Source organism: Capsicum annuum, chromosome 6 (genome assembly GCF_002878395.1).
Source record: "Capsicum annuum cultivar UCD-10X-F1 chromosome 6, UCD10Xv1.1, whole genome shotgun sequence".
Lineage (NCBI taxonomy): Eukaryota > Viridiplantae > Streptophyta > Magnoliopsida > Solanales > Solanaceae > Capsicum > Capsicum annuum.
This window is the reverse complement of record NC_061116.1, coordinates 119,332,005-119,355,756: the sequence shown is the minus strand read 5'-3', so window position 1 is coordinate 119,355,756 and position 23,752 is coordinate 119,332,005. Positions and strand designations below refer to the sequence as shown.

Below are 23,752 nucleotides of genomic sequence, written 5' to 3'. Positions count from 1 at the left end.
GAATTTTACGCCAATTGGGACCCTAGTCATTCTGATCATTTGCTGAAGGTTCGCAAAAAGTAATTTGTTTCACTGCTACTGATATTAATGACTTGTTAGGTATACCAAAAGTCAACCCAAATTTTTTGAGGCAATTTATTATTTCTCCTCCGTATGCGTATATTAGGCATCTATTGTGTGGTCAGCGATCCTTGGCTCATTGGACTAGGCATCGTATTACAGGTTTGGACTCTTCCTTTCCTTATGCTCAGATCAACAAGGAAGCAAGGATATAGGGTCATATTGTTTATTCATGCTTAATTCAAGGGAAGCATATGCCGGAGGTTACTTGATACAGGGTATGTTTGATCTATGCCCTGACGTTTCCTGATGTGGAGATAAATATGGGTAATATGATTTTTCTGCAATGAAGAAGGTGCGTACCTAGGCGGGGTGCAGTTTTGGGTTTGGAGGTTTGGTTACTAGATTTTTGCGAAGGCACAGGGTAGATGAAGAGGAGATGGATTATAAGCCCAAGTTTATTACTCGCCCTATGGATATAACTACTGCAAGGAGTACATCTGGGGAAGTTGGCCCAATTTTGACCATGCTGGAGCGACAAACGAGGACTGATGAGGTACTGGGCAGGCTGTATGTTTTTATGATTATGCTGTCAAAGACAGGAGGCAGACTAGCTACACCAGAGGAGCTCCATGTTGTAGAGCTTGATTATCCACTCGGGCACCATGCTAGGACTATGTCGAGGATTGGCCCAAATTTTGTTGAGCCAGTTGATGATGATATACCAACTGATGAAGAGCACAGGTATAGGGATTCAGACATGGAGTCATATGAAGAGGGACAGTCTGATGATGATGAAGCTGATGAAGATGGTGATGATGTGGATGGGACTCCTAAGGATATAATTGCTACAGTCCCGTTTGAGGAACCAGGAAGTATACTGCCACCCTACCATAGGCTTATTTGGAAGCACTGGGATAGTTCTTTATTTAAGTGTGGGGTGGTGGGTTCTTTTCGTATTTTGTTTCATTTTCGCTCTTTATTATGGTTGAACAATTTTATTTTTTGTTCATTTGATTTTGTGAGTTCTAGCTATTCGGAACACAGGTCTGTAATAGTTACTAACTTTGTGGATTGCAATTCTCCCTCTTTGGCATTTATCGCTTGTTGCTTCAGTTTAAAGTATTATTTTATTGTTATTCTTGCCCTCATTAGCAAGTTTCAATTTCAAGTAGTTATGTTTGCCTTTGCCCTCTTTGGTAATTAGGAACAAATAGTCATAGTTAGTTGTCATCCCCTATGATAGATGGATGATGACCGTCTTAAGGGGAGTAGTCGTAGGAAGTAAAGAAATATACGAGAACCTAATCACTTTCTTACAGGAGTGTGTGGAATGGGCAATCTTTGCAGTAATGGAAATTAATTTGAGTATGAATAAGCATAAAAGTGTTTTTATTTGAGTACTGATGATTTAATCTCGATAAATAAAATTTGATGTGTTGGCTTAATTTTGAATTCAATAAAGAACATGATTGGGAACCTTAGTTTGATTCTGTTCATACACTATGAGTGTGAGGATTTGTGTATATTCTAAATGAACAGAAATGACTAGAACTTGCCCGGGTGTGTCTATAAAGCGAAATAAAGGGTGTTGGGTTTAGGAAGTAATGTAGGCATTTTTTTGACAGCCTTGTTTCTAACTTAAATAGACCTACCTTGGTGCATAGTCTTAGTCATCCCCGTTGAGCCTTTAGCCTCTTTTTTTGGTAGCCTGTTATAAGCTCCTGAGCATTTTAACATAAAAATAAGAGGAGATTAAGAGCGTAAATAAGGAGGAGAAAAGGTAAAAATTTGATACCCCTAAAGTAGTTGTTATTGATGTTTGATGATTCTGGGTTAATTGGGAGTTAGTAGATAGAAATGCTACAATGAACCTATTTTGGCCCTGGTCCAGTTGGATAATGTGCACCTTAACGAAGGATTTGCTTAAGTTAAGGGTGGCTATAATAGGGGTGCGTAACATGAAATAGGTACAAAAAAAAAAGAGAAGCATATGGAAGGAATGACTATTACTCCCAACCCGGTTAGTAAATAAGCTAATTGAAAGAGAAGTTGAAAAATGAAAGAATGGGAAGAAAATAGAAGGATAAATTGGTGTTGGAGAACAGAGTTAATTGATAATTCTTGTACTAAAACACTTAGGAGCAATAGTTACTATTTCCCCAAATAGTACCTACCTGTCCCTAAGCTTTTATTACAACCTGAAAAAGACCTAGTTGATCCTTCACCTAAACATCCAACTATTAGTGGAATAGGACACTAAGGGCAAACTTATGGTTCGTTCACTAGCATGTATGAATTCTTTGTTGAGAGCGACTGATTAGATGTTGAAACTCCCTATTTTTGCATAGATATTTGTATGAGTTAATATGGGAAAATTTTCTTGAGTAAGGATGCAGGCAGATGAAAGCCAGATTACTTATTATGTTTCTTTGATTGAGTTTGCCGACAAGTTAGAAATTGATTATTGAGATAGAAAAATTTGTACTAAATTGTCTCATATTGGTAAAAATTATTTTTACAAGATGATGTAAGAATACTCTATTGCAAAGTGTAAGAGCCCATTGCAACATAACTTTGAGATTGTGATGTAAAGAGGAAGTAATTATGCTTTTGAATTCATGTGTTCAAGGAAGAACAAGGTTTTAAGTGTGGGGTGGTGATCTTGGGCATATTTATATGCTCAAAGCACCAATATGTACCTAGATTTAGACTTAGTTCAAGAACTTTTGTATTAATTCTTAAGTATAATTCAGCTTTTATTTCATTTCGTGCCTCATGGATATGATTAGTACTTTCAGGATAAAAATCATGAAGAAATGTGCGTATTTGGATACAACGATGATATGGAAGGATTGAAGGAATGCAAGGGAGTGAAATAAAGCTAAAAATGGAAGCTGGAAAGTAAGAATCCTCATTTGAAGACACTCCGCATCGAGCTGACCAACAAAATAGCAATGGTCAAATTCCAGTGAAGGTTCGTGAAACCACCGCGTCGCGGAGCAGTTCCACTTATCAGATTTTGCAACTTGAAAGTTTAGCACATCAGGGAGGATGAATATTTCACAATTTTCCCAATCCAGTGGCTCACCGCGATAGTGGTGCATCGCGGTGAGGGTGCATTTTACAATTGTCAAGGAATACTTGAGATCCACAATTGCCCAGATTTTAATGGAAAATAGCAATTGAAGGCATGGAGCGATGCGCTGTGTGGAAAAAAATCATAAATATTTTAAGTTTTTCGTCCTATCTGTAAAAGGGAAAATCCAAGATAATTTTGGGGGACTTTTGGCAAGCATAGAAGTAGTGGAAAAGCAGAAATCTCTCTCTTTTAGGGTTCTTAGATATTCTTTTAAATTTATTTACTTCAATATTTGTTTTGGGTATGATTTATTACTTATTTTGGATGATTAATTTAAACATGAGTAGCTAAACACCCTATTTCTGGGGTTGAGGCTAAGAGCATGATTAATCTTTTATATTCTTATTAATAGTTTCTTTTTTTATTATCATCTGGGTTGTTCTTAATTTCTTGTAATACCCCACATGTTTCTAAGCTAGGAAGTGAATAAGTATTCCTACGTATGAAATCTCCTATCCTGTGATTCATACTTGACTACATGACTTACAATGAATATCCTAGTGATAGGATAGCTTATGATGCATTAGGCATGTTCATATGAGTCACTTAAGGTAATACAAGCTAAGAGTTTTTGAATCCATCAAGTTTTAGTGTTTGATTTTGTAAGGGTCATATTTGAATGAGTATAACTTGATGTTAATGTGGTATTTTGGCTGATTTAGACCCACTAGATTGTAGAGAATCGAATTAGCTATCCAACGATACCAATTTCGCCTTAATCCACTACCCAAGCAAAAAGTTATGCCTATTTTTGTGAGAGACAGTAAGGATAGGCGATTGGTTAGGCGCCGCCCAACCCAAACATAGGCGATTGGTTAGGCGCCGCACAACCTAGCTTAGGCAATCACTTGGGCGCCCCCTAAGTTGGTTCCAGGTACCAAAAATAATCCGTTTTGAGTTATTTTAAGGGTAATTAAGTCTTTTAACACTCCTTACACGTCCCTAAACTTAACCCTACAAAATATATAGCTTCCACACATATTACAACCCTATTATAATCTCAAAGCTCATCATCCAAGAGCACTAAAAGAGAAAAACAACTAGGGTTGCGTAACTAAGCTTGAAGATCCAATTTCAAGGAAATTCCTCTATCAATCATCAAGAATCTTCCTTCTAAGGTATGCGTGAGTTGATTTATAGATCCCTTTCACCCAGAAAGATCAAAAACCCTCTTTTCATTATAAAGTATGATTTCTATATTGCTGGGTGTTGATGATCATGTTGTTGATATTGGGTGATTCCCAAGATGGAATCTTTATATTTTTTTTTTGAATTTCATGATATTATATGAGTTAGAAACATGTAAATTTGGTTGTTCATGATGTATAATTTGATGATTTCACCTATTCTTAAGATGTGCATGTAAGGTGTTTGATAAAATGCCTAAGAAACTAGAAATCATGCAATATAGCTAAATTATGACTAAGTAAAGGATTCATGATATGCCCTTACGTTCCAATGACTTCTAATATTGATAATGTGCCTTGTAAATGTTGTTGGAATACTCATGAACTATTCTTATGAGATTATGCTATATTTACTTGCAAATCCTACTTATGAACAAGATGTATGATAACCATGTAATCCACATGAACTTCCATGCTATTGGTATCTGTTGATATTATGATTATGCAATGAACATGATATTAAGGTAGTGCAAGTACTTCCATGTGATATGAAATCCTTTCCATGTAATACATTGTTGATAACCATGCTTAGTATGAGGTCCCTACTTATGATATTATAAATTATGGACTCTACTCTTATGATCAAGTCAGTCATGTGTGTCAGTTTCCTTCCATCGAGTCTTGGGGGTACTTGTACCCGAAAACTATAGCTGTGTGCCTAGATCCATGTCATGATTCACGATATCCGAACTTAAGCTATGATTCCATAGACTTCAGTCAGTCATGTGACCCAGGAAAACCTCATAATCTTAGTCAGTAGTCAGATATCAGTAACATTTCATCAGTCAACAGAATTCAGTAAGATTAAGTCATGCACAGTCAGTTATTCATGTCCAGTCCCTCCAGATGGGAGTAGAGGTTAGCACCGAGTGAACCCAAGGATGGGAACTCACCCGCCAGTTCAGGGTGTGATTCTTAGTAGTCATCCTTGTGTTTTAGAACTACGTAGACAGCGTAGGTTGAGACATCTTAACCCGTTAGATTAGGGTTGATGAGGTGGCTTAACCCATCAGTTTAGGGTTTCCACCGTTCTCATTGAGTACCCGCCAGATAAGGGTCACTCACAGGTTGTCCTTACCCATGGCACGGTATTGACACCCCTCTAGTCGGGGCAGAGATTGGACCCCAGCTTAGCCATAACGGTATACATGGGGCATGTCAGTTAAACACTACTTCCCACAGTTTTAGTATCAGTATCAGTAAAAGAACTCAGGACATTCTTCAAATTTCAGTATATACAGGACTGTCAGATACAGTCATCTATGTTATCAGTTTTAGTATCAGTCATGACAGTTATCAGTAAACCATGTATTAGCTTACAGGTCATGCTATCACGTATTCACGATCCCTATTTCTATATATGTGTGTTTGCACTCCCACGTTCATATTAGTCAGTCAGTGTTGTTCATGCATGAAACCCTTTATGTTCAGCCTAACTTCGTCCTATACTCAGTACTCCAATTATACTGACGCATTTGCGTTATGGTGCTTTCTTTTCATGTTACACCATAGATTCCTAGACACGAGCACCAGCCCAGCAGTAGTGGTAGCATTCTAGTCACAGAGACACAGTGAGTCCTCATTGATTCGAGGACAATATGATTTGATTCATTTATTTATTTCTTCAGTTCAGTTTTATAGAATTAGTTGGAGACATGTTTCTTCAACTCCTTATTCAGATAGTTTAGAGTCTTTCAGATTTATGTTCAGATTTACGTTCAGAATGAGTTGTTTTGGGTATTTTCACCCACATGATTGTATTCAGTTAAACCTTATGGCCTTACAGTTCTATGTATTCCACATTATTATATCATGATTTGCAGTATACAGGTACAGATATCAGTCATGGGTTAGCTTGTGGTCTTTTGGGGTTATGAACACCATGTAGCATTTTGATTCAGTGAATCAGGGTGTTACAAACTTGGTATCAGAGCCTAAGGTTCAATAGAGTCCTAGAAAGTCTGAAAGCCGCATCTAGTAGAGTCTTGTACATGGGTATGTTGTGCGCCACATTTATGTGCGGGAGGCTATAAGATGTTTTAGGAACAGTCCCCTTTCTTTATTATTCATGTCATGCTAGTGAGCATAATCACAAGTTAAACTCTTCAGTCTCGGCTGGATTAGGAAAATTCTCCTGATGTCATTACTGGTACGTTACAGATTATCCATGTTCATGTTTATGCTTTTCTAGAACCAGGTGCATCTTTGTCTTTTATTACTCCATACATAGCAGGCAATTTCTAAATTAGTCCTGAAGTCCTAGTAGAGCCCTTCTTAGTCTCTATCCCAGTGGGTAAAACTATCATAGCCCGGTGGGTATACAGGAACTGCTCGATTATGATATCTCAGAAATCCACATCAGCAGATTTAGTGGAGTTAGAGATGACTGATTTTGATGTTATTCTCAGCATTGATTGGATTTATTCCTGCTATGCCACAGTCGACTGCAGAAACATGATAGTTCAGTTTCAGTTCCCGAATGAGCCTGTCCTAGAGTGAAAGGGTAGCATTTCAGCGTTCAGGGATCAAATTGTTTCCTACCTTTGGGAAAGGAAAATGATTTCTAAGGGGTGTGTGTATCATCTCGTGCATGTTAAATATTCCTGTTCTGAATATCCCAGCCTCGACACAATCCCTGTTGTTAACGAATACTCAGATGTCTTTCCCGAAGATCTTCGAGGCATTCCTCCCAAAAGGGAAATAGACTTCGGTATAGACCTTCTTCCGGATACTCAACCTATTTCTATTCTGCCATACAGAATGGCACCAGCAGAACTCAAGAAACTGAAAGATTAGTTGAAAGATCTCTTAGATAAGGGATTTATTAGACCCAGTATTTCCCCATGGGGTGTGCAAGTGTTATTCATGCACAAGAAAGACGGTTCTCTCAGGATGTGTATTGATTACCGTCAACTCGACAAGGTCATGATCAAGAGCAGATATCCTGTTGCCAGGATTGATGATCTATTCAACCAACTTCAGGGTGCCAGTTACTTCTCCAAGATAGACCTCAGATCAGGTTATCATCAGCTCAGAGTTAGAGAATGTCACATTTTAAATATAGCTTTCCGTACTCGGTATGGTCACTTCAAATTTTTAGTCATGTCATTTGGTCTTACCAATGCCCCTGCAGCTTTTATGGACTTGATGAACCGTGTGTTCAAGCAGTACTTGGACATGTTTGTCATAGTCTTTATAGATGATATTCTGGTCTATTCTCGCACAGAGTGTGATCATGCAGACCATCTCAGGATTGTTCTTTTGACTCTCAGGGATCACCAATTATTCGCTAAGTTCAGTAAGTGCAAATTTTGGATAAGATCAGTAGCATTCCTTGGCCATATTGTTTCCAGTAATGGCATTAGAGTAGATCCTTAAAAAACTGAGGCAGTAAGAAACAGGCCCAAACCCGTATCTCCATCAAATATTAGGACTTTCTTAGGTTTGGTTGGCTATTACAGATGGTTTGTCGAGGAATTTTCTTCTATTGCATCTCCCATGTCCAGATTGACTCAAAAAAAGATTAAGTTTCAGTGGTCAGATTCATGCGAGAAAGCTTTCAAGAGTTGAAGACTCGACTCACCTCCACTCCAGTTCTAGCTATTCCAGATGGTTCAGACGATTTTGTAGTCGATTATGATGCATCCAGAGTGGGTTTAGGTTGTGTCCTCATGCAATATGGTAAGGTCATAGCCTACGCCTCCAGACAGTTAAAGCCACATAAGAAGAATTATCCTACTCATGATCTTGAGTTAGCAGCGGTAGTTTTTGCCTTGAAGATTTGGAGGCATTATCTCTATGAGTTCATGTAGATGTATTCATACACCATAAAAGCCTCCAATATGTCTTTTCCCAGAAAGATCTCAATCTTTGCCGGAGAAGGTGGTTAGAGCTCTTGAAGATTATGATATGAGTGTTCTTTATCATCCGGACAAGGCTAATGTTATGGTCGACGCTTTCAGTCAACTCTCCATGGGTAGTATTTCTCACGTTGAGGATATTAAGAAAAAGATGGCTCAAGAGATCCGTCAGATTACCAGACTAGGCATTTGCTTAGTCGATTCTTAAGAGGGTGGTGTATGTGTTCATAGTAGTTCAGAGTCATCTCTAGTTTTCGAGGTGAAAGAGAAACAAGACAGGGATCCTAGCCTTGTCAAGCTCAAAGAATCAGTTCAGAATCAGAAAGTCAAGATTTTCTCCCAAGGGGGTGATGGTGTTCTTCATTGTCAGGGTCTTCTATGTGTTCCAGGTGTAGATGAATTGAGGCAGTGAATTCTTGCAGAAGCGCATGGTGCACGATACTCTATTCATCTAGGTGACACTAAGATGTACCGCGACATGCGGGAGATCTATTGGTGGAGTGGAATAAAGAGAGATGTTGTAGAGTTTATGGCTAAGTGCTCTACATGTCAGCAGGTTAAGATAAAGCATCAAAAACCTAGTGGTTCTATGCAAGATTTCACCATTCTTAATTGGAAGTGGGAAGAAGTTAACCTGGACATTATGATGGGTTTGCCTAGAACTCGTCATCAGCATGATTCAGTCTGGGTTATTATAGATAGAATGACCAAGTCAGCTCATTTCCTTCATGTTCATACTCCTTATTTCGCCGAGGATTATGCCAAACTCTATATTAGGGAGTTAGTGAGGTTATACGGTGTTCCACTATCTATCATCTCAGACAAAGGTACCCAGTTCACTTCTCACTTTTAAAAAGCATTCCAAAAGGGTCTCGGTACCTAAGTCCATCTCAGCAAAACATTTTATCCTCAGACAGATGGTCAAGCAGAGAGGACCATTCAAACTCTTGATGATATGCTAAGGGCGTGTGCAATTGACTTCAAGGGAAGTTGGGATGACTACTTGCTTTTGATTGAGTTTGTATACAACAATAGCTATCACTCTAGTATTCAGATGGCTCCATTCGAAGCTCTCTATGGTAGGAGATTTAGATCTCTGATTGGTTGGTTCGAAGTTAGTGAGGCCTCAATCATAGGTCCTGACTTAGTATTCGATGCCTTAGAGAAAGGTCAGTTATCAGAGAGAGACTCTGGGCTGCTCAGAGCCGACAGAAGTCCTATGCAGATGTTCGTATAAAGGATCTCGAGTTTGAGGTTAATGACTATGTCTATCTTAAGATCTCTTCCATGAAGGGAGTGAAGAGGTTTGGCAAGAAAGGGAAACTCAGTCCCCGATATGTCGGTCCCTTCAGAATTCTTTGTCGCTTCGGCAAGGTAGCTTATGAGCTTGAGTTGCCTTCAGATCTAGCCTCAGTCCATCCATTCTTCCGTGTCTCTTTGCTAAAGAAGTGCATAGGTGACCCAGCAGTTGTTGTCCCTATTTAGAGCATCGACATTCAGAACAGCCACTCCTATGAAGAGATTCCAGTAGAAATTTTAGATTATCAGACTCGTAGATTGAGGAAAAAAGAAGTCCCTCTAGTCAAGGTTCTTTGGCGAAATTAATTTCATGAGGGAACTACTTAGGAAGCAGAAGCAGATATGCGTAGCAAGTATCCTCACCTCTTCCCCACCAATTTATATCAAGCTCACGGTAACAGTTCTCCTTAATCTTATTCAGTTTAACGTTCATGTTTCCAGTATAAACTTGGTACCTATTAATCATTTCATACTCAGTCATGCATTCATGTGTCAGTTGTCCGTGCATCAGATATGCACGAGTTCAGTATGTTTAGCATGTCAGTCATGAGATCAAGTTTCAGTTCTTCATGTTCAGTTCAAGTTCTATTGTCTTGTATCCCTTCTCAGTAAATTCTCATTCGAGGACGAATGTTCCCAAAGGGGAAATATTGTAATACCCTGCATGTTTCTAAGCTAGGAAGTGAATAAGTATTCCTACGTATGAAATCTCCTATTCGGTGATTCATACTTGAGTGCATGACTTACAATAAATATCCTAGTGATAGGATAGCTTATGATCCATTAAGCATATTCACATGAGTCACTTCAGGTAACACAAGCTAAGAGTTTTTGAATCCATCAAGTTTTAGTGTTTGATTTTTGAAGGGTCATCTTTGAACGAGTATAACTTGATGTTACTATTGTATTTTGGAGGATTTAGACCCACCAAATTGTGCATAATCAAATTAGCTATCCAACTATACCAATTTCTCCTTAATCTAATACCCGAGCGAAAAGTTATGCCCATTTTCGTGAGAGACAGTAAGGATAGGCGATTGGTTAGGCGCCGTCCAACCCAAACATAGGCGATTGGTTAGGCGCCGCCCAACCTAGCCTAGGAAATCACTTGGGCGCTGCCTTAGTCCGTTCCGGGTGCTAAAAAAACTCCGTTTTGTTTTATTTTAAGGGTAATTAAGTGTTTTAACACTCCTTACACGTCCCTAAACTTAACCCTACGAAATATATAGCTTCTAAACATATAACAACCCTATTATCATCTCAAAGATCATCATCCAAGAGCACTAAAAGAGAAAAACAACTAGGGTTGCATAACTAAGCTTGAAGATCCGATTTCAAGGAAATTCCTCCATCAATCATCAAGAATCTTCCTTCTAAGGTATGCGTTTTCATTATAAAGTATGATTTCTATATTGTTGGGTGTTGATGATCATGTTGTTGATATTGGGTGATTCCCAAGATAGAATCTTTATATTTTTTTTGGAATTTCATGATATCATATGAGTTGGAAACATGTAAATTTGGTTGTTCATGATGTATAATTTGATGATTTCACCTATTCTTAAGATGTGCATGTAAGGTGTTTGATAAAATGCCTAAGAAACTAGAAATCATGCAATATAGCTAAATTGTGACTAAGTGAAGGATTCATGATATGCCCTTACGTTCCAATGACTTTTATGTTGATAATGTGCCTTGTAAATGTTGTTGGAATACTCATGAAATATTCTTATGAGATTATGCTATGTTTACTTGCAAATCCTACTTATGAACAAGATGTATGATAACCATGTAATCCACATGAACTTCCATGCTATTGGTATGTGTTGCCAATATGATTATGCAATGAGCATGATATTAAGATTGTGCAAGTACTTCCATGTGATATGAAATCCTTTCCATGCAAAACATTATTGATAACCATGCTTAGTATGAGGTCCCTACTTATGAAATTATAAATTATGGACTCTACTCTTATGATCAAGTCAGTCATGTGTGTCAGTTTCCTTCCATCGAGTCCTAGGTGTACTTGTACCCGAAAACTATAGTTGTGTGCCTAGATCCATGTCATGTTTCATCATATCCGAACTCAAGCTATGATTCCATAGACTTCAGTCATTCATGTGACTCAGGAAAACCTCATGATCTTTGTCAGTTGTCAGATATAAGTAACATTCTGCCAGTCAACGGAATTCAGTAAGATTAAGTCATGCACAGTCAGTTATTCATGTCCATTCCCTCCATATAGGAGTAGAGATTAGCACCGAGTGAACCCAAGGATGGGAACTCACCCGCCAGTTCAGGGTGTGATTCTTAGTAGTCATCCTTGTGTTCCAGAACTATGTATCCAGCATAGGTTGAGACATCTTAACCCATCAGATTAGGGTTGATGAGGTGGATTAACTCGTCAGTTTAGGGTTCCCACCGTTCTCATTGAGTACCCGCCAGATAAGGGTCACTCACAGGTTGTCCTTACCTGTGGCACGGTATTGACACCCCTTCAGTCGGGGCAGAGATTGGACCCCAGCTTAGCCATAACGGCATACATGGGGTATGTCGGTTAAACACTACTTCCCACAGTTTTAGTATCAGTCTCAGTAAAAGAAATTAGGGTGTTCTTCATATTTTAGTATATACAGGACTGTCAGATACAGTCGTTCATGTTATCAGTTTTAGTATCAGTCATGACAGTTATCAGTAAACCATGTATTAGCTTACAGGTCATGCTATCACGTATTCACGGTCCTAATTTCTATATATGTATGTTTGTACTCCCACGTTCATATTAGTCAGCCAGTGTTGTTCATGCATGAAACCCTTTATGTTCAGCCTATATTTCTCATATACTCAGTACTCCAGTTGTACTGACATATTTGCGCTATGGTGCTTTCTTTTTATATTATATCATAGGTTCCGAGACACAAGCTTTAGCCCAGCAGTAGCGGTAGCATTCCAATCGCAGAGACATAGTGAGTCCTCATTGATTCGAGGACAATATGATTTGATTCATTTATTTATTTCTTCAGTTCAGTTTTATGAGTTAGTTTGAGACATGTTCCTTCAACTCCTTATTCAGATAGTTTAGAGGCTTTCAGATTTATGTTCAGATTTACGTTCAGATTGAGTTGTTTTGGGTATTTTCACCCACATGATTGTATTCAATTGAACCTTATGGCCTTACAGTTCTATGTATTCTGCATTATTATATCATGATTTGCAGTATACAGGTACAGATATCAGTCATGGATTAGCTTGTGGTCCCTAGGGGTCATGAGCACCGTGTAGCATTCTGGTTCAGCGAATTGGGGTTTTACATTTCTTGAGCTTACTATTTTAATGATTATCCACCATTAGAATAAATCCATATTTATATGTGCATCCGGGAAGAGAATCATAGGATATAATGAAGAAATAAGTGAGCAAGGTTCTTATTTTTTTATGAAATAAGGGATTTGAATTAGCATCTAGGATAGGTATATACCTAGAAGTCTTGGTTAGTTCACTTGCAAGAAGACAACTTTATGAATATAGAAGAATTATTGTATCTCTGTGGGAGTTGTAGCTTCAACATTCAATAGATAAAAGATTTGAGGTTGGGAGACCAAAATCGTTGCATAAACCTTGCGAATCATCATCCTGATAACCATTTAGACTGTGATAAGAATAGAGAATTGTATGATTGTTCGAAATATCTCAACCCTGGAATCATCCTCATTATTGATTACAACCGTTGCTTGCTTTGCTCGAGTTGTCACTAATTATTTCTTGTTTAGTAATTTATATTTTATTTATAAAATTAAAATCATCTTGATACCTTCAAGCACTTAATACCCAATTGTCTTAAACTAAAGATTGAATAAATTTCTAGTTTATTGATCCTCGTAGGAACGATATTTGACTGTCCAAATCATTATATTACTTGCACGATCACGTAAACTTCCGTGTGCGTAGAGACGCAACAAGAGCTCAATGTAGGATCTCAGTTTTCCAAGTATTTCAGCTTAGCCATTGTAATACCTCTTGTACAATCTTAGTCCCATTATCTCATGATTTGTGCATACATAATGTACTTTTTGATGCCATGAAAGCCTTTTGTTTTGACTCCTATATGCTTTTGTTTGAGGGAGAGTTCCTAATGTGAAGTTACATACTATATTCCGTACTTCTAAAGCTTCAACAAGTTTCTATCCATAATTAAAGGATGAATGATTACAAGGGGGAGATAACACCCCGTATTTTTTATCTAGAATTAGAACCGTCGTTCCTACATGTATTAAATCAAAACCAATGATTACCATGTGAATATAAGTGTCATGATCATTAGCCTAGAGTGAAGAGTGTTGTTGAGGTGCAAAATTTTCATAGGAAACACTTAGAGCAAAGTTTAGTGAAGAGCTTTTGATTCGATCAAATTTTTGACTCGATACCTAGATAGTCATGCATGTTTCATATTTTCAAGTTAAGTTTCATTGAGACCGTGTTTGTATCATGATATTTAAATTATAAATGCACTGTTACTTTCAACATACCCTATTTAAGCAAATCAGTTATCAGTGTATGTACTACTTTATGCTTTCGTATCAGTTCAGTTGGGAGTAGAACTTAGCTCTGAGAAAATTTAGGGATGAAGGCTTTCCTGCCAGTCGAGGGCGATACACTTAGTAATAATCCCTGAGTTCCAAAACTACGTAACCAGCATAGGTATGAGAGGTATTCCTTCTAGTAGAGGGTTAATACTCTTTTAAGGGCACCTTCCAGTTGAGGGTGACATCCTAATCCTTCGAGTCTCTAGTTTAGAGGATCCACACCGCCAGTATTAGTACCCGCAGTAAAGTATGACACCCTTCCAACTGGGGTTATAGGTTGGACCCCAATTAGCTTAGAGTGGGGCATGTCAGTTAAATATTAGCTCTCACAATCTTAGTTCAGTATTCAGACCATATCATCTTAGGTTTGCATGAACAAGATTTTTGTTTATCAGTTATGCAGTTTTACAGATTATTTCAGTACATGTTTATGCTTGGTCTTGCATTCGTTTTAGATGTTCGTTCATTCATGCTCAATATTCATACATGATCCTTAGTACGATTTTGTAACTTATTTATCTTTTACTTGAGATTACATATAGTATTCATGTTTCTACCACTTTCTAGCTTACAATAATATTTTTAGCTCATAATTTAGAAATTTCACTATGTCGTATAGTTTTTATGTACAACCATACTTTAAATGCATGTGTTAGCAGACAGCTTATGCCTTTAATTTTAAAGCATACCTTAAGTATTTTTCATTATTTAGTCATGTCTCACATACTCAGTACATTCCAAAGTACTGACCACATATATGTATTTATGGATACATTCCTTCATAATGTAGGTACCAGATGTATCCTACACACCAGGGTCAGACAGTTGTTAGCATTCAGCCAGCAGGTGATAAGTTCACTCATTTCAGGGACTCAAGTCAGTTGCAGCTCCTATATTTTATTTCCATTATTCTTATGTATAGATTAGGGATAGTTGGGGTCATGTCCTGACTACCTATAGTCAGTATAGTAGAGGCTTCATAGATTATCAGTCAAAGTCAAAATATGTAATTCAAGATCTTTCTTTAGATTTATCGTGTTATAAATGGACTGACTCCACCAATTGCCATTGTAGGCATTATTATAATTTAGATTTCCCTCAATGTATTGCCCACAAAATTGACCGACTCAGGATTTGCTCTACAGGAGTATGTAGAGTGACTACTAATTCTACAAATCTCACACCAAGACTAAGCCTACTGAAATGCATTCACTTGGGCCTAAGGTTTAGTTATATTCAACCTACTGAATTGTCATCATTTGATTCTAAAGGAATGCCAACTGGGCGGCCAATGTTGTGACACTGTCAACCTTAATCATACCTTTCGACTTTTTCACTGCACTTCTAGACATATCACATTGACATTTGGGATTAATTTGTGCAATTCTATTTAGAAGAGTGTATAACTCATCATATTTTACTCCAACACTTGACCACCTGCAGCTGAATCAATCAAAATTTTTGTGGTATGGTCAAGAGCTTCTATAAAAGTATGAGATAATACCTCATTGGTTTGTTAGTGATGCCGAAAATCTCTGAGAAGAGACTTGAATATCTCTCATGCATGATTTTGGTTCTCATCTGGCTTCTACTTGAAACTCGAGATCTCACATCGTAGCCTTATAGTTTTGCTAGACGGAAAGAATTAGATGAGGAACTTCTTTGCCAAGTCATCCCAAGTAGTGATGGAGTTCTAAGGTTCTGCCTTTAACCATTTCTTCACTTTCCCCAATAGTGAGAAAGGGAAGAGAGTGGGCCTCATGTAGTCAGTGGAGACTCTAGAGAGAATAAAGGTACTGATAATCTCAAAGAAGTTCTGTAAATGAACTTATGGATCCTCATGTGAAAGGCCTTTGAAATACCATTATTCTACAACAATTGCACCATATTCTGTTTTAGCTCAAATCTACCTTCAAGTTTTGGTCTACAGATATCAGAGGTAACATTCATTGCGAGTGGGATTGCCATTTTTTGTACTGTCCTGTGAGTGAGTTATCTTCAGCCATGATTGCAGGAATAACTTCATCCTTTTGAACTTTTAGGATGTGATAGAGAAGTACTACTTCTCCCATTAATTAATATAAGTGTCATTCAGGTTCAGGATACCAGTTAACCAATTCCCTTTCCTTTTTCATCCTACTTGAGATTTAGACATGTACTTGTAAGTTCAGAAGCTAAGACAAGATTGTCAGCACTTATAAAAAAATAGTAAGGCTAACAATTAGAATGTTTCCAATTTTCAAATACCCAACAACGGCGCCAAAAACTTGTTGCATTCCTATCGCACACATAAGTGTATATGGTTGTACAAGTAATAAAGTAGCCCTTTTGAGCTGGATGTCGAACCCATAGGGACTTATGCTTAACAATAATCCAATTCTAGCATTACTAAAAAGATTAAGCAAATACGAGTTATAACCAAGAGAATTTGAGTTTTAAGACTTAAAAGTAACAGTAAACAATAACGATAATATAAAGTGCTGGAGACAATGATTAAGGGATATCTAGGGTCAAAGCACTTTGAGAAATCCTCCTTAGCTATACAATTTTATTGGTTAAGTTAATTATCTTGGTTGTTGATTCATGGGGTTGATAACATGATTATGGTGTTTCAAGCCTCTAATCTTCTATCTAAATTAGCCCCACAACTACATCGTTGAGCGGGGATGTGAGGACGAACTTAAATACATATGTATTTCATCCCATATTTGAACCAAATGGAGCAAATTAGGTATATTTCTATTCTAAACATGAATCCTATCTTTAGTTCATTTAAATAATAAGAACCCACATCATATATTCCACGATCTAATCTATGGTTCCTCCTTCCGGGCTCACAATATAAATATAATCATAATATAAAAGTCACTAATCACTAGAATAGTAATAACAAGAATATACGTACAGTCAAATATGATAAAGAAAACAACCTAACTCAATTGCAAGATAAGTATTCATCTCATATCCTTAACTCTAGAACGGGGGTGTTTAGCCACTCATAGTTATTCAAAGAATCACAAGATTGGAATTCATAAGTAAAAACTAAAAGTAAACCAAAGTAAAAAACTAAGAACCTTGATTGGAGCCTCCTCATGTGTTTTCTCTCTTCAAAAGTCATCCCAGGTTAGGATAAGATTCAAGTGTCTTTTCTATAGAGTAGAAGAAATTGTCCGATTTTTACCCTCAGGTGTGGCATGCCCTAATTACGGATGTTCAAGAGAGTTACATGATATTAATGTGGATGCCTACTAGAATTTGTCATTCTTCTTTGTGTCTCAGGGCATGGCACGCCCGTATCTCAGAGCTATGAGGGCATGGCATGGCTTTGTCCTCTAAATGCCAAGTTTTTCTTTATAGCTAACTACTTCAACTTGACTTCAAGTTTTGCACTTTTTGGATGCCTTTCCAACTTTATTTATGCTTGTTATGATTCTTGGCATTGATCCTAACACCTTTAATGATCTCCTAAAATGTCAATTAACAAGAATTAGTGAACATAACACAACAGGGTTCATCAAAGTCTATAGGAAACGAAGCATAGCTCAAGCAGCATACTAGTTTTCTCGTCTAAAATCTATGTGAAAATTTTGATTCTTAACTTGTTTTGAATACACCTTAAACACTATAAACTTGTAATTTAACATAGAGGTACTTAAATACACCATTAATAACTAGTTAAGCATACAAATAAGTCCTCAAAACTAGGCTAAACATGCACAGATAATGACAGTTAGGAGAATAAATATGCCTAAGATCACATGCACTAAGAAATGACAAGATAATATGTTGAATAACTAGGGAAATTAATTGGTCTTAGCTATCATACATAAATTATCTAATAAAGACATATAATAGACAACAACATCCCCAACACCTGGTTGTCACAAGTCAAGCCACTAAAGAAGAAAAATACAAGAACAATGTCTGAAATATCTTTAAAAAGAGAAACTAAATTCAAAGAAAGTTACAAGCCATTATAGCTACCTTAGGATCTCAAAATCCAAAATTTTCCCATGAAAGGGGCTTAACTAATGCCCTAGAACAATCAGCTCAGCACCTGCACATAAAAATATAGAAAAAAATTAGCATAAGTATATAAAATATGTGAACTCAGCAGCATCGTTGGTCGATATGATTTCAAAGTGATGGCGAAAACTACACAACTATCAATCATACAATACAATCTATCACACCTAGAAAAAGAAAGGCCACACTGAGGCTAATAGATAATATTACAATAATAATAATATGATTTAATTACACATCACTAATATATCTAAACAATCTGAATAACTTAATGTAGTTAATCAACAATTATATCAAATGCTACTCAGGTACCATACAAAAGGTGTAAATAAATTAAATGCATATGCTCTGCTTAAACCCATTGATCTGTAAGTTAGTTCGGACCCATCAGGGACTCACAAGGTCCATGTGTTCGGTAGGCATGCCATTGTATTTCAAATAATATTGTACAGGCATGCACTTTAGTTTTTTTATATATGTGTGTGTGCGTTTGTGTTTGAGTGTGTATGTTATAAAATTTGATGTGCATGCATGTAAATCCAATCCCAATGACATGTAATGTATAATGTGTAGATCACCACTCTGATCCCCAAATAACAAGTATAATATCAAGAAAATCATTTCATATCATATATTAATTCAACTTCCATTTCAAGTTCATCTCTTTCAAATTTTCACAACTGATAGAGACTTATTTATAGTACTTAATAATTCTTCCACAATTATTATCATAGTCTGACTCAAATTCTCAAAGAGGGGTAAAATCATCAACTAGCATGTTTAATAATTCATTTTCAGATACAATAAATTAAATAACAACCATGCTAGCAAATAGGAGAAAAAAATTAACAACTTAATTAATTACTTTTAAACCTTCACATAATATCAGTACCCGCATATAGATGCTTGTCATTTCATCTATATTCCCACTCAAATACCCATTACTCCCATACACATAAATAGCACATAAAACTTTCAGAAGAGACAAAAGGACCTTAATTTGCCTTTAGAAGAAAACCAACAATAAGTATATGGAACCATAGATACCCATACTCCTATATTAAAAAAACTCGGTCCAAAAATTCAACCACAATCCCACAAGGGAAAAACTAAAATTTTACATAAAAATCATGTTACTCATAACCTATGGAATTTAAAATTGAAATTTCACTAATATAGAATTAAATTGACCTTGTACGCGTTAAAATATCATTTCTAAACTTTGCCATAAAAACTCCAAATTTCAAGTTGAAAAAACAAGATTTGAAGATGAATCATGAAATAATCATTGAGAATGGTAAAATATTGGTCTAAAAACTTATCAAAAGATGAAATCTTGAAATTCCCCTTTAGAATCTCCCAAAATTGTATTCCAAATCTTCATAGATGACTTATTTGGTTTTATTTTGAAAAAAATATTTAAAAATCTCTAACAATGTTTCTTGTTTACAAACACAGATACACCTTCACCTTTATGAAGTTGTCTGACCGGAACACATCACAAACATGATGGACGGGGCACATTCATGTAGACCAAAGATGATGTGAACCTTACATAACCTTTCTTTGCAATCGCGATCGTGATGCTAGAGAATCTTTCTCCTCCACTATCGTGATAAGGGCATTGCAAAAACAACGAAGACATGTCAAGAACCACTAAATATACAAGTACAAAAACTCCCCAATGAGCCCTCGAATTCATTTGAAACCCTATGAATACAATCCAACTATACTTTCAAACTAAAATTGATGCGTCAGACTCAATGGAATCGTTGGATTTTCCATCATAGGTTGTTATCAATGAATGTTAAGACCAATGTCAACTATAGGCCAAAAACTCCAACTTTCCAACCAACTACTTAAAATCTATCCAAAAACCTCGGGACCTAAAAAACAATGCTACTAACCCCTAGATGAAATTTTAGAGTTAATAAAATTGACAAAATTCTTATACGACATCTAAATCTCCAAATATTGACTGAAGTCAACCCTCCTAACTTCAAAACATTTAAAAATAAAAAATCTCACATAAAAAAATTAATTGCCTTAGGAACCATGCCACCCATTCTCGTAGACCATAAATGCTGAAATATAAATAAGGTAGGGGTAAAACAGTCAAAATATATTATTAAAATCTAAAATTTGATGTATGAGTTATAACATCATCCACAACTAAAACATACGTTCATTATCAAATATAAGAGTATGAAAGGTACCTGAACTGACGAAAATTTGAGGATATCTAATCCACATGACTAACTTTATATCTCATGTAGCCTTTTCAACATGAATGATGCTTCCATTGGACCTTCATTGAATCAATATTCTTAGACTGCAACTTCCTAGTTGTTTATCTAAAATGGTTATAGGCTCCCCCTTAAAAGTTAGATTTTGATTCAAATCCACCTGTCCCACTAAATTATATGAGAACCACTAGAATGATACTCTTACAACATCAAAATATGAAATTCAGGATGCACAACTGAAAGACTCGAGGGTCAAGTGAACTCACAGGCCACCTCCTAAACTTTCCAAAGAATCTTAAAATAGCCAATAAACCTCGTCCTAAGCTTGTCCGTCTTCCCAAGACTCATCATAACCTCCAAGAGAAATATTTTTAACCAGACCCTCCCCCCTCTATAAACTGCAAATATTGAACTCTTATATACCAGAACTCTTTTGTCTACTCTAGGCTGCCAAAAAATGATCCTAGATTAGTCTCACTCTATCCATTGAATCCCTATTAAATTTGTACCCTGGTTCTAACCTTAAAAGAGTCAAATCATTCAATCAGATATCTCTAAGTCCTCCTATATAAAGCCTCAAATGACACTATCCGAATGCTGAAATGGTAGATATTCTTATAGGAGAACTCTACCAAAATTAAAAACTGGTCCCAATGATCACCAAAACCAATCATTCAAGATCTAAGCATAGCCTTCAATACCTAATTAGTCTGTTCTAATTGACCATCTATCTAATGGTGAAATGTTTTACTCATCTTCAACTAAGTGCCAAACTCTTTGTAATACCATGCATTTTTTGAGCTAGAATTCAAACCGTTGTTCCTATGTGTATTAAATCAAAACCAATGATTCCTATGTAAATATAAGTGCAATGATCTTTATACTCGATTCAAGAGTGCTTTTAAGGTGAAAAATGTTCATAGAAAATACTTAGAGCAAAGTTGAGTGAAGAGATTTTGATTCGATCAAATTTTTTGTATTTGGTCCTATAAGGGTCAACTTTAAATGTGTATAACTTCTATAATATATGTATTTTAGATCTCTAGACCCACCAAATTATAGATAATTCAGTCCTCTTTCCAATGTATCTAATTTCGCCTTAATTTGATACCCGAGCAAAATGTTATGAATATTTTCATGATGAACCTGTGAGGGTTCGCGATTTCAGCATGGAACGAACCTTAATCTTTTCAATAAGTAGTGTTGCACATACCTTATGCTCTACGATAATTACCGTGGCACAAACCTTGTTCAACAATGTTAAAACCCGCATTTCTCTTAATCTTTTTTAGGGTAAATAAGTCATTTACGCCCTCAATCGTCCTATACCTGATATAAATATGAATTGATCATTCCATAACCCCAAAACTCATCAAATACACAATTCTCTTCTCTCAAATCCTTAAGAACACCAAATAAGTGTACTTTAAGAATTCAACATTCAACGATCCAAATTCATGCTTCCCTTCAAGAATTCAAGAAAATTTAGGTATGTGGGATATTCATCAATCGATTCCTTCCACCCATTAAGTCCCAAGAATCCCTTATTTTATAAGTATAAACCCTTTTCTCTCTTTTTATGAAATCTCTATGTCAAATATGAATTTACTCAATTTTCTCTTAATGGTTTTGAATACAAATCATGTGAATGTGTTTCCCCATGTGAATTATTTTCTTACATGTTTTATAATCAATCACCCATATCATGTTTAGTTTATACCATGTTAATTATCAATTTATGGATTATCCATCTCATGATTTATCCACCATCATTATGATAAGTTATGTTAAATTATATTGGCTGTTATGAACACCCGATACCTAGATAGTCATGCATGTTTTATATTTTCAAGTTACAAGTTATTCAAACCATCTTTGTATTATGATATTTAGATTATAAATGCACTGTTATTTTTTAGCATACCCTATTTGAGCAAATCATTTATCAGTTCATGTACTATTTTATGCTTCAATGTCAATTCAGTTAAGAGTAAAACTTAGCACTGAGTGAATTTAGGTATGAAGGCTTTCCTACCAATCGAGGGCAAGACCTTTAGTAGCAATCTCTAAGTTTCAGAACTACATTGCTAGCATAAGTATGAGAGGTCTTCCTACCAGTAGAGAGTTAATACTCTTTTAAGGGCACCTGCTAGGCGAGGGTGACAATTTATTCCTTTGGGACACTAGTTTAGTAGATCCACACCATTAGTGTTAGTACCCATGGAAAAGTATTGACACCCTTCCAACTCGAGTTACAAGGTATACCTCAATTAGCTCAGATTAGGATATGTTAGTTAAATAATAGCTCCCACAGTCTCAGTTCAGTGTTCAGACTACATCAGCTCAGGTTTGCATGACCATACATTTAGTTTATCAGTTATTTAGTTTTTTAGTTTTACAGATTATTTCAGTACATGTTTATGCTTGGTATTTCATTCATTTTACATGTTCATGCATTCATGCTCGGTATTCATACATGATTATTCATATATATATTCATTCATTTATTCATGCTCGGTTTTGAAACATATTCAACTTTAATTTGAGATTACATATAGTATTCATGTTTCTACCGCTTTGTAGCTTACAATAATATTTTTAGCTAATAATTAAGAAATTTCCTTGTCTTACAACTTTTATGTACAACCATGATTTAAATGAACGTTTCAACAGATTACTTATGTTTTCAGTTTTAAATCATACATTAAGTATTTTTCATGATTTTTTGCATGTCTCATATACTCAATACATTCATAAGTACTGACCAAATATATGCATTTGTGGCAACATTCCTTCAAAATATAGGTACCAGATATAGCCCACATACCAGGGTCAGATAGTTCTCACCATTCAATCAGCAAGTGATGAGTTCTCTTATTTTGGGGACTCAAGTCAGTTGCAGCTCCTATATTTCATTTCCATTATTCTTATATATTGATTAGGGATAGTTAGGGGTCATGTCCAAATTACCTATAATCAGTATAGTAGAGGCTTCATAGATAGTCAGTTAGAGTAAGTATATGTAATTCGAGTTCCTTCTTTAGATTTATTGTGTTTTAAACTTTTACAGTATCATATTTATTTTTGATTTTTCTCATGATTATGATTTTGCTCAGTTATTTAGCATTCATATATATATATATATATATATATATATATATATATATATATATATATATATATATAAAATTAGTTGCTCAAGTATCATGCCAGTACATGGGTTATATTAGGATCACTTATGGTTTTAAGTATCATGTTACGACTAGGGAGTAGTCTCGAGTCATGACAAACTTGGTATCAGAGCCAAAGTTTATGTGTCCTAGGGTATCTATAACATCGTGTCTAG

General features: G+C 36.1%; 1 pseudogene; it reads left to right on the top strand.

Annotated features, from left to right (window-relative positions):
* The first annotated feature begins 499 nt into the window (after positions 1-499).
* LOC107874209 overlaps positions 500-23,752 on the top strand; it is a 58,161-nt pseudogene continuing 34,908 nt past the window's right edge.